General features: G+C 41.3%; 1 long non-coding RNA gene across 1 annotated transcript; it reads right to left on the bottom strand.

Moving 5' to 3' along the window:
* Positions 1 to 347: 347 nt before the first annotated feature.
* On the bottom strand, positions 348 to 12,026 carry LOC101943405 (uncharacterized). The gene is made up of 3 exons (XR_002889263.3): positions 10,125 to 12,026; positions 7,243 to 7,305; positions 348 to 1,478 (listed from the first exon to the last, which is right to left on the bottom strand). It is a non-coding gene; the product is annotated as an uncharacterized LOC101943405 (long non-coding RNA).
* Between the last annotated feature and the right edge of the window lie 488 nt (positions 12,027 to 12,514).

Below are 12,514 nucleotides of genomic sequence, written 5' to 3'. Positions count from 1 at the left end.
ATTTATTTGGAAAGCCTCTCCAAGCTGTGGGTCTTTGGCTTCTATGTAAATCAAGCCTTTGGTGTCCTGAGTTGAGTACCTAAAACTTGAAGCTTAAAAATTAGTGACCACTTTTGAAAATTTGGTCATAATTTGTTCAGAAGCAACTTTGGTCTAAGTCAAACTTTTCTGATACTAAGCCATCCTGCAGCTGGTTTAGATAGAAAATGAGACTCTACAAATCTTGCTGTCTTCTTTGGTTGTTACCGGAGGCAACATTGATAAAATATTCTGCATTGTAGGAGGTAAAAGAAAGAGTCAGAAAAATATTTTCCTTTTTTTATTTGTTTAACAGATGTCTTTAACATTAATACATCTTTTATGCTTAAGAATTTATTTTTCCAAAAGCATCATCAGTAATGCTCCCCATCCAGCAAAGGTATATAAAACTCAAACACTTTGGAAAAAAAAAATCATGCTCAGCTGGATTTATATCTCCATCATCTCCTGTCTTTTTTGATTTCTCTGAAGTGATGAGACTTGGAAGGAACTTTATCATCTGATAACTGGCTTGGACCTTTGACATATCCCCTTTTTCCTTTTGATGTTTTCACTGCTTTAAAACAAGCTGTCAATGAAAACTTGGGCAAAATCTGTTTTACAAATGCCTGTGCTAAATCACATAACACAAGGAAGTTCAAATGGAAGGAGTTATTTAATCCATTAATACCAGCTGTTGGAATTTCCTAAAGCTTGCAGTAAGGGTTGTAATGCTAGTAGGTTAGACGGCATCATGAGTGCTTAAGATTCACAGCCACTAGTATAAATGAAGCAAAGGACGGTGATACAATCATGTTTATCATAACAAGCACATGTAGGAATTTAGACTTGATGCCATCTCCAAGATAGCATCAAAGTTTCATAGTATTGCTTTCCTACTGTTAAAGTCTTTTCTGAACCTGATCTGTGATGTGCTGAGTCATTTCAGCCTGCAGTGAAATTAATGGGAGTCACAGCAGCTGTGCGTTTGCAAGATCAGGGCCCTGAGAGAGAGAGAGGCATTCTATGACATTACAGACAACTGGTCAGTATACAGCCAAAAAAAGAGAAATTATCATATACTGTTAGTCAAATTAGTATTCTAATATACTATAAAAACATGTTATAAGTGATTATTTACTTAGCTCTCTTTCACAAAGTGTGCACACCCAATGCAGTGGGCACATACATAACCATTAAACTATAAACAATTAGTACCCATGTCTGATTAACTGAAACCCACCCAAAAAAACCTGTAAGATGCTTCCAAACTTAGAACTCTCCTACCATTTCCATTAACAACAGATTATTTGAGTACTTCAGAATTTGATAACGGGTGTCATGCCAGAAAACTTCAGAAAGAAGGGAGGAATCTATGGCACTTGTATGTTTCTGAACTATTCCATTTTAGAAGAAAGAATACTCAGCCTCCTGGAGTAAATGGATTAAAGTTGTACATCCTGGAATTAAAAAGAAGTGAACATGTTTTTTGGAGAAAGGAGCTTAAAGAGAATGAAAGGAGCTTTGACAATGATCCATAACACTAAGAACAATCCATATCCATTTAATGGCTTTACTGGAATCTAAAGGGAAAACGTGCCCAGCTGTAAATATGTATATGTATATGTATATATATACATGTATATTTTATATATATATATAAAAGAATGGGGCAACACCGGGAATAGTCAGTTTTCATTGGATGAAAGGATTCTATTTCATATTCTACAGTTTTTACAGCCTATGAAATTTCTCATTTGGTTCAGGTCTCGCTCTTTTTTTGCCCTATTTAGTGTAACCTGTGTCCTGAATCCCTTCTTTGTGTTTCAGTGGCAACACCAGTGTTGGGTGTGATGCAGATGACTAAGGAACAGAAAGGGACAGATTGCACAAACACAACTTCTCTACTGTGTCATGCACTCACATAGCTACTCCCAAAATACCTCTCCCCCTCCCCCCCATGCCCAGTGATTACCTCTAAACAAAAGGAGAAAAATTTTGCACTCCTGTATGATGGTGTCTGTCTGAAGTAACTCCATTGATTTAGTGCCACAGTGGAAGCCAGTGTTACTTCAGAACAAGTTTTGCCACAGGGTACAGTTCAGTTATTCAATGGACTAATATAGTGTAGTCAAGTACACTATCACTCTTTAAGCCAAGATTTTCAAAAGTGACTAGTAATTTTGGATAGTAGTTTTAGGATGCCCAGCCTGAAACATCAAGAAAGGGTGTGTTTATTTGGGATTTAAGGTATTAACTCAGATCTGGTGTTACAGGCTCCTCTACATTCTTAAGAATAACCTCCCCCTAGCATTATTACTAAAGAGAGAGATTAATGGGACCAAACCTAATATTATCGTGGTTGTTAAATTCAGACAGTACAGTAGTTGAAGATTACTAGTCACATTTTTAAAAAAATATAAATAAGTGACATACTGTAGATTCAGTGATTTGCAATAACAGTGTGGGAAGCAAAAAGGAGAACTGCAAAAGTTGTAAATCTTATCTGATGCCTGGGAGCAAAACAAGCAGAAGCTCAGAATGCTGGCTTTGTAGAATCAGAGATGCTACACCCTGCCTGGGCTGCCATGCTGACCTAATTGCTTCACAAGAATGAAATTTGAAGGGGAGCAGTGGGGAAGTATCATATGCACACCCTAAGCTGTGATCCTAAGAAATCCAGAGTCCTGCCTTTTTCTCTCAACTCATCAACCAGGATTTTAGGTGTGTTGCAGCCCTTGTGGGTTGGCTGATACATGACAGATATTTATTAGGGCTGACTGCTATACCAAGGATATAGATTTATCAGAGCTGTGCAAATCAGACAGGGTCTGGTTGCTGGGGTTGGCAGTGGTAGCTGTGATATTCACTTGAAGATTCAGGTTCTAAATTAAATCAGACCTCCAAAAGTCCCATTCCAAAAGTGTCTTTTGTACCCAGACTCCAGAGACCCCCTCCTTCTTATCTTGGTGACTTCAGGGAGGGCTTCGTGGCCTGTTCCCCTCCTGGAACTGAGTGGCCCTCTTCATTTTCTCCTGAATGTTGATAGGAGCCAAACATCCACTACCCTCCACAGAGTTTTCAGGGGCCACTTGAAATGCATTCATATAGTGAATGCATTTAATTAATATTATGGGTGTAGGCAGACATGGTCCCTTCTCACGGAGCTTGCAATGAAGGTTAATACTGGACAATTCTGAGCATGATAAGTAGGGATGTGCTCTAGGGAAATGAACTCCCATAATCAATAGAACAGTCCAAGACCATAAATTTCAAAAGTGATCATTGATTTTGGATGCCTAACTTTAGACGCTTGAGGCCTATTTTTCAGAGGTGTTCAGCACCCACCCAGAACGCCAATAGACGTAAACAAACACTGAGGGTGCACAGCACTTCTTAAAATCAGACTCAAGTTATGCACCCAAAAAAACCCAAGCTATCCAAAATCACTGGCGACTTGTAAAAATCTGGTCTGAATGTCTATGCACATAAATGATTGCAGATGGGAGTGGAGTGCAAGGGAAAGAGAGGCAAATGTGGAGCTTTCAAGCTTGATCATGTCTAACAAATAAAGATTGAAGCAATGTGAAAGAGAATTTAAAACATAATCTGTCTCTCTGCTTGTGGTCAAACATCTGTACAGGAAGGAAAACGTTCAGTGTTTTCTTTGGAGACTTGATCCCATGAACCTCTCTAATGGAATCATGAGTAAACTCTCCAGTATGCTGGTTGACAATTTCTGGAGGTTTGTTTTATTTAAGTTCACCCTAGAAATAAAACTCTTTTGACCTTTACATGGCTGGGAGGTCACATCATTATGATGACTCTCACTGCATTTACAGTAACATCATCCACTAGCTATTCATTGCAGACTCCAATGTGTGTGCTTTTACCACAGCAGGTACTACGGCTAATATTTGTGAGGCTAAATTCAGCCCAGGGTCTGCTGCAGGGCCCCAAAGCATATTCTAAAAGAGAATAAGGTTCCAGCAGCAGAAGCCAACCACAGCCTCCTCACTGCCAAGGATTGGGGAGCTGTGGGACAGCAGTGATGCCCAAAACGCATATGGCTATGGCCAAGGTGTAGTCTGAATGGATAGATGAGGGATACTCTGAGACATCGTCTCCATGAAAAGCCTGTGCTTCTGTGGGCCTGCTAATGGATTTTAAAGTTGCTTTCTCCAAGTTAAAATACCAGGAGGTGAGAAGCAGCAGCAACACCGAGTGACTAAGCTGGTGCAAGGGAGTGGAAGTTATACCACCCTGCACCTAACTTAGTGAATTTGGACAATAAACTGGTAGCACATACATTCATTTTCTATCCTTTCTGACTCAGCTTCACTGATTATGTGCGCAACATGCTTAATGAGCTGCAATAAATTCCTTGTGTTGCTCAACCTGGACTTGCCTCCTGATGCACTCTGATTAGCTTGATTTTCCACAGTTTTTTCTAAATTCCACTTCTTCACCATTCAGGTGGTTCCTTGTTTTAATGGTAACAGATGGTCTGCAATGCATGCCCTTAAAATTCTTATTGACATGTTTGAACTTCAGAAATATTTACTCAGACAGATTTATCAGCACTGCCAGGGAAATATAAAAAGCCGTAATGACTATGGCATTTAAAAATATTACTTTCATCCTGGAGGAACTGAGGAGCAAGGCCTGTGGCCTATTCCCTTGAAAGACATTTATAATATGAAGAGGCAACCAAACTTCAGCCAGATAAACCCTAAGTAACCAGTTGCCAATCTGTCAATCTCACCAGTACACCTGCGTTCAGAAGGGCACTGCACTGCTTACAGTGCTACATAATGCAGCCCAGAACACACCACACAACTTGGAATTCATTGTGGTTATAGATAAAATGTGTATGAATGTATTTGCAGAGCTATTCAAGACTGACAGGCAACACCTTGCATGTATTTGCTATCCGGAGCGCCACAATATAGCAACTGCTGTGAATCTGGAACAGCTGGGGCTGAAGAATATTTTGAATAGACAGAACATGGTTTTCCAATCTATGGGATTCTTACTTAGTTTTTACCCAGGTAATAAGGCCACAAAAGGACCTAAGGAATCACAGGAACATAGCAATCCACAAAGCCTGAGTTAGGTGTATAGTATATACCTGTATAATACCTGGGGAGAGAGGTGTGTCCTAGAATATGATCCACAAACCCAGCACACGCTAGGTAGGGAGCTGCATATTCTAGCCCTTAGGAGATGCTAATGTGGGGATTTGTTCTAAGCCCCACCCCTCTCTCGGAGTTTGGCGCCAAGTTTGGGATGCAGGAAAGTACTTATCTCTGCTTGTGAGTCATGAAGCAGGGGAAGATAGGTGTTTGGCTGCCTATATTGCATGCAGGGCCTGATCCACTAGGTGTGCTGAGAGGCTGCTACTGTATCTGGTCCCTCAGGCACCTAGAGAACTTTCACTGCAAAAACTTAGGCACCGAGCAACTTTAGTCTCCTGCAGGTTTAGGTGGCAGCTGAGTGGGAGTTTTGTGGATTGTAATGGCTCCTAAAAACAGGACTTACGTGCCTAAATACCCTTTTGGAACCCATGCTAAGAGTTTCTGAGCAAAAACTGAGCAACCTCCATTTCCAACTCTGTGTTTGGGATCACCACCAATTAGTGAAACTCAAATTGAATGCTAATTATTATTATTTGTTAGGTGTCATCAGTTGTGCTGGGTATTGTATGAGATACAAAATTAAGACATTCACTATCTAGAGCTTCCAAGACAAAAACAGACAGGATGCACTGAGAAGCTCAGAAGAAATGTTAACTTGGAAGCATCTTCTTTAAAAAAAAAAAAAAAAAGTCCAGTGGGTGGTGCAGAATTCAATCTTTCAGAAGGACATGAATATAATAGGGTTGCTTGGGAAATTGAGACAGGAAGGGTATTCAGTTAAAGTTAGCACTTTAACAAAATCTGTCGTACTTTAGAACAAATGTCAGTAGGTTTATAGCTAGATTCTGATCTTATTGACATAACTGTTGAAATCACTGTAACTCTACTGAAATCAAAGAAGAAAGAAAAGTGTGTCTCATGAAGCTTTTTCACAAAGATCACATCTGAGCACTTTTCTCATTACTTTCTCCAGCAGCATGGAACATTTATTGTTTTTACAGCTTAGCTCCTGTGAGATGTTTGTGTTGGAAGACAAGTCTGCCACACACATTTGTTTATGTCATCCATTAATGTGAATGGGCAATTTTGACTGGCAAAGTTGGTGCATTGTAGCTAATGCTCATTCTGAAAACTGCACTCAAAATATCCGGATCGTTTTGTTCTCCTCTCTTGAGAAACAGGGAAGTGACTGCAGTCTTGTGGATGGAATGGTATGAGGTTTAGGATACAAGTGCCTATGTCACCTGCATGCTGCTTCAATGCATAGCATACTGCTATTTTAATTACTGCCATCAAATTTACTTTATAGTTTACAGTAAGATAAGAAATTCAATGTTTTAAATTATAACAAGCCAGCCTGCCTGAAATAATGAAGCCCTGAAATTTGAGATTTTTCTAGTTTCTGTTTAAAAAAAAAATCTAGTTTAAATTTCATCTCGTTTTTTTCTTTGTGATTTTATATGCCCTGAAAACTCATAATGTGACCTATTGTTTCAATACCCTGTACTGGTCTTACGTTTACTTAACACCATTAAAGACCCCAAAGCACCTTAAGACCACTAAAAAGCAGCCACCTCTGTGCTGAAACATAGCAACAGTACACACAGTATTTCACAGCTGCGTAAGATGGGAGTTAAAATCCAGACCTTGTGTCAGTGGGCTCAACCTGTGATTTTAGTGGAGGTGCACCTGATTACACATTCTCTAAATTTGGCCCAAGGGGTAGAAAATACCATAAGCAATTGAAATACATAATTATAAGGGTGCAGTTGCATTAGTACTGTTACTGCTCCAGTTGGAGTCACTGAAGCAGGCCTATTAGTTATCATAAATGTTCTGTTTCACAGATGTTCTTTGCTGAGCTGCAAACACTGCCACACATGCAAAGAAACACATTTTGCTCAGTACCTACCATGCCCTTTACTCATATCCCACTGTTACAAAGATACTGACAATTGTTTGCGAAAGTAGCTCACAGGTCACCCAGCTCTAGACTTGATGGAATAATGGCCTGAGCCAATACAACACGAATCCCACCCACATATCTCTTCTACGTAAGTAGAGTTGGTGGCATTTTGCTGATTACCTGTGGGTTATTCCCAGCTGGATTTTCATAGGTGACAGCTTCCAGCATTTGCCCATTTTTTTTCTAGAAAAGAGGAAAGGACAGAAATATACAAATTCTCTTAGCAATCAGATTAATCATTATAGCAGGGAAAACAGGAGGTTACGTTCCCGTAGAAGTATTGGTAACAGAGACCATTAGGTAAAGTAAACAGGAATTCACAATAACTTGACTTCTAGTCATTTTTTTCCATTGCCAGGGATGAAAAGCACTAAAAAGAGTTGCAAAAAAATTCAAAATTATTTTCAGAATTTTATAGGTTTTTGCAAAAGTTTTCATGGTTAAAGAATGGGCATTTTTCAAGTAGAAACATTTAGCTTGAAAAATTTCAACCACCTGTAATCCATTGTGCAAATCATTGTCTAGACTATTAATCTATTGACATTCCCTTGGTTTATTACTATTGGGATATAATTGCTAAAATAACATTTATAAGTAATTCAGTCAAAAGAGTGATCTGCCTAGAACATCATGTAAAGATATAGCAAAGTCTAGCAAATTTTGATCCTTAAATCAAGACTGGTTTGGAAAGTTTTGGCTCAGGTAGGTGTCTATATTAAAGAGAAGAAAGAAGGAAAGTGTTAAGTGGAGACTCTGTTGTACTTTTTATTCAATACTTCTACGTCCTTATCATCTCTTTTGTTCTGCTCTGGATTCTGCAACATTACATGAGTTTTCTTCACATTCTGCGCACTGTTAGGAGCAGGAGACAAATAATGTCTCTTGAATTGTCCAGCAGCCTTACCTTGAGTTAAATGGCTTGAGCAACAGAAACACTGCAGTTTCTACATGTTGTAGCTTTTTTGTGTAAGGATCTCATCAGGAAGTGAGTGAGTCAACAAGAATTTGGAGTTACAGTACCAACATTCCCAGACACATTTTGTTACTTCATTTTGGGAAACAAATGTATAAAAATCATTACAAAATTACAATGCACTGTCTAAATGATTTGCTAATAAAAATTTTGTAATGAAAATGGAACATATGTGGCTGGTTACAAAAATAACAGGTATTTTTCTTAACCACACCAGCACACACAGTCATAAAGCGGTGAAAAAAATCCAAGGAGCGGATTCCCTGCTGGTGTCAATTAGTGTCAATTTATACCAGCGGGAGATCTGCCCCTAGTATTTTTATCACTGCTTTAAGTGAAAGCAGGAGCAGGCCTTTTATTTGAGAGTGATAAAACTCCTAGGGGCAGATCCCCTGCTGGAAGCCAGTGTCATGTATATTAAAGTAGAATGTTTCACTTTTTAAAGTTACAAGATGAAATTGTGGAGCCAATATTCAAACTTGTGTGTCTCGAGTTAGACATCCATTTATTTGGGTGCCATTTTATTTAGATCCCTTATATTTAGGTACATAAGGTGCCCAAATCAGCACAAAAGAGATTGACCTGGGTACCTAAGTATGGCTACTTAGGCATCCAACTTTGAAAATTAAGTTCTGTAATAAAACAGGGAAATAAACTGAAATACAGAGGTGAAAGTAAGCTGGTCCGGTCCGGCGTACTGCCAAGAGCCAGTACACAGGTGACTGTACCGGCAGGGGGCAGCTTCCCCAGGTGGGCAATTTAAAAGGGCCCTGGGCTCCCAGCAGCAGCAGGACCCCCGGGCCCTTTAAATTGCTGCTAGAGCCCCGCTGCCAGAGCCCTGGGGTAGTGGCGGCGCCCGGGAGCCCCTGGGCTCTGGCAGCAATTTAAAAGTCCTGGGGCTCCCGGCAGCGGCCGGAGCCCTTGGCCCTTTATATCACCACTAGAGCCCTGGGGCTCCTGGCTGCTGCAGCAGCTACAGCTACCATGGGGCTCCGGTAGTGATTTAAAGGGCCCGGGGCTCCTGGCCGCCGCTACCGCAGCCGCAGCCCCGGGCCCTTTAAATCGCAGCCGGAGCCCCGGCGTAGCAGCGACGATTTAAAGGCCCCACCCCTTCCACCTGAGGCCCCACCCCTTCCACCCGAGCGGCCTCCCCCCGCTCAGGACCCCGGCCCTGCATATCGGTAAGTCCCTTAAGTTACTTTCACCCCTACTGAAATACTAGTCAAAACCTCATAAAACACTTTTCCATAGACTGACTCATGATTTTACAGGAAATAGGAAAAACTAATTTAAAAATAATCAGGCCAGTTTATTTCTTTACTTTTTGAAAGCGTGCAATGAAAAATAATACATTGAGTTGTAGGAATTAATGTTCATGCCATTCTCCTTATTCCATCAGCCCTACATGTAACCACCAAAAACACAGGGCCAATATGTTCTATATTTTGCAGTGCACAGCACCATGCACACTGGTGCTGCTCAGTATATAAAAATCAATCAATAAAAATTACATGAATGGTTTTTGATGTCTGCTATAAGACACGAATCTGCGTTGGTGTGTGACTGGTAGCCTCTCATACAGTGTTAAATGATGTGCACAAGTGGATACCTAGTGGTGAAGTAGTAGCACTGCTCTCAGTTTACTCCAACTAGTTCATTGTATGCCATTACAGCGGGAAAGTCAAATATAAATCCTAATGTGCTCAGCTTTTAACTTAGTATTTGATACCAGGAAAGTCTGGTGAAGTATTTTGATTTTGGAAAACCAAGATTGTATTTCTGTGCATGAACTTGGACACTTCTGATCAGGAATCTGGGCCTGCTCACCTCCCAATGAGTCCATTGCTGCCTGTTTGTTCTTGTATGGATAATAACAATGGTTAGGATTCGCAGGGCTGCAGCAGTTATACCAAGCAAGCTGGGGGGGTTCATCATGCATTGTTTATCATCAGGAAACCCACAAACACTAGGAATTAATGTTTTAGGGGATTAATAATAGAAGGTTGGAAGCCTTCTAACTATTGCTTACCTGTTTGAATCAGCCCAGCCTGGTAGTAACTGAATGTTGGCTTCACCACAACCATTTTTTTTACCATAGGCAGCCTATGCAAGATGACCAGGGCAGAGGCAGCCAGGCCAATAACATCCACTGGGCTGGGGTCAAAGGTAGGAGCCAAGACTAGTTACCAAGTCGAGTCAGGAAACTGGTACCAAGGTCAGGCCATGAAAAAGGCAGGAGTCAGGAGCTAGACAGGGCAAAAAGACAAGATCAATAGAAAGGAAGAGTCTGTATGGTTGCTTAGCATCTCCCTGGGCAGACTTTGTGGTTTAAATAGTGTGGACCAATCAGGTGGCCTCAGGGTTTTATTGCTATGGCCAATTTGGGTGGTACTGCCTATGGAGCCTAACCATCCCGTAATTGTTGGGTGGTGCTTCAGCTGATTCCCCAGTGGCAACATAAAGGCATCGGTCTCCCAGACCCCTATGCTCCCGGGTTCTAGATCTGTGGTTCCTTACATCAAGGTTGCAGAAAGCACCATCAGTAAGGGCAGGTTGTTAGCAGTATCTTCACAGAGGCTATGAACTGTACAGGGAGGAAGAATCCTCCTATTGTTAGAGGTGATTTCAAATCAGGGATGAGGCACATGAATAGATCATGGGCATGTACTACTATGGTAGGGTGACCAGATTTTATAGGGATAATCCCAATTTTGTGTCTTTTTCTTATGTAGGCTCCTATTACCCCCCACCCTCTGTCCCGATTTTTCACACTTGCTGTCTGGTCACCCCATACTATGGCCTATTCTCTTTCTTCTGTGTTTAATTAGAGGACTTTCAAAGGACTTAGAAAAGTTGAAAATCACTTTCCATATGATAATTCTGTATGTACATGTAAACCCTAAGATTTATCTTTTGGAAAGAGATCAGAAAAGTGGAAAGATGCATTTTTGTCTTTTGTTAATTTGTGCATTGGACAGCACTTTGTGTGTAGATGTTTTCACCGCTTTGTTGATAGTGAATGTCCCTTCCCAGGCCCCACAAATGTGTTACCCTCAATTAGGGCAGCAGCAGAGCTGAAACTGAAAGTAAACAGGCAGTCGTATGCACAGATTAAAAGGGCAAGTGGGAAGAACGATGATGAAGATTCTTCTCAATATGTAAGAGTCTTTCTGCTCTCTTGTATAACTGATTTTCAGTGTGTTCTGAGTTATATATGTTTCCTTTATTGATTCAAACCTGGCGCTCAGGGTCTGATTGAGGGTCTAGCTGGCTGAAGCGAAATCCAGATAAGACCGAGGTATTATTTATAGAGTGGGGGAAGCAGCAATACTCGTGGAAATTACATCAACATCCCAGACTGCGTATGGCTTCCATTGGTAAAAGAGTTCTGCAGTTTGGGAGTATGTTTGGCTCCAAGACTCCTGCTAGATGATCAGGTAGCAGCCACCGCTAAAAATGCATTTTCCATCTGTGCTTGGTGAGGCAAGTGTGATAATTTCTTTTGGAGGCAGGGTTACACTGCTTAGAACCTGAAGCGGGTGCAGAATGTGGCAGCCTGCCTATTAATAGGGACCTCCCCAAGAACATTTAACACTGATGCTCCATGAGCTTGCCTGGCTGCTTCTAGGTTTCTGTGTGAAATTCAAGACATTATATTTTGAACTTTAAAGTTCATACTGGCATGGGAGCAGGCTCTCCCTTTCCCCCATGGCATACCCCTGCAGTTGCAATCAGAGGAGGTGCTCGAGCTGTTGCTCTTTCAGCATCAAGGAGAGAGGGCTGCTGACAGGGTTTTGTCTTCTGGGAGCCCCTCAATTCTGAATGAGCTCCCCCCTTTAGTAAGCCAGAGCCTTGATTAGCTAATGTTCCAGGCATAGTGCATAACTCCTCTTTTTTCCAGGGCACTTTGGGAGGATGTTGTTGGGATAAATTGGAGGTTTATTCCCCAATTTATTGGAGGTTTATTCCCCAATAAATTTCCCACAGTATTCTTGCCGCCAAGTTAAAGAAGTATGGGCTGGATGAATGGACTGTAAGGTGGATAGAAAGCTGGCTAGATCATCGGGCTCAACGGGTAGTGATCAATGGCTCCATGTCTAGTTGGCAGCCAGTTTCAAGCGGAGTGCCCCAAGGGTTGGTCCTGGGGCCGGTTTTGTATAATATCTTTATTAATGATCTGGAGGATGGTGTGGACTGCACTCTCAGCAAGTTTGCAGATGACACTAAACTAGGAGGCGTGGTAGATAAACTAGAGGGTAGGGATCGGATACAGAGGGACCTAGACAAATTAGAAGATTGGGCCGAAAAAAACCTGATGAGGTTCAACAAGGACAAGTGCAGAGTCCTGCACTTAGGACGGAAGAATCCCGTGCACTGCTACAGACTAGGGACCAAATGGCTAGGTAGCAGTTCTGCAGA

The sequence above is a fragment of the Chrysemys picta genome, chromosome 6 (genome assembly GCF_011386835.1).
Source record: "Chrysemys picta bellii isolate R12L10 chromosome 6, ASM1138683v2, whole genome shotgun sequence".
NCBI lineage: Eukaryota > Metazoa > Chordata > Testudines > Emydidae > Chrysemys > Chrysemys picta.
Note: the sequence above shows the minus strand (reverse complement) of the source record. Positions and strands in the feature narration are given on the sequence as shown.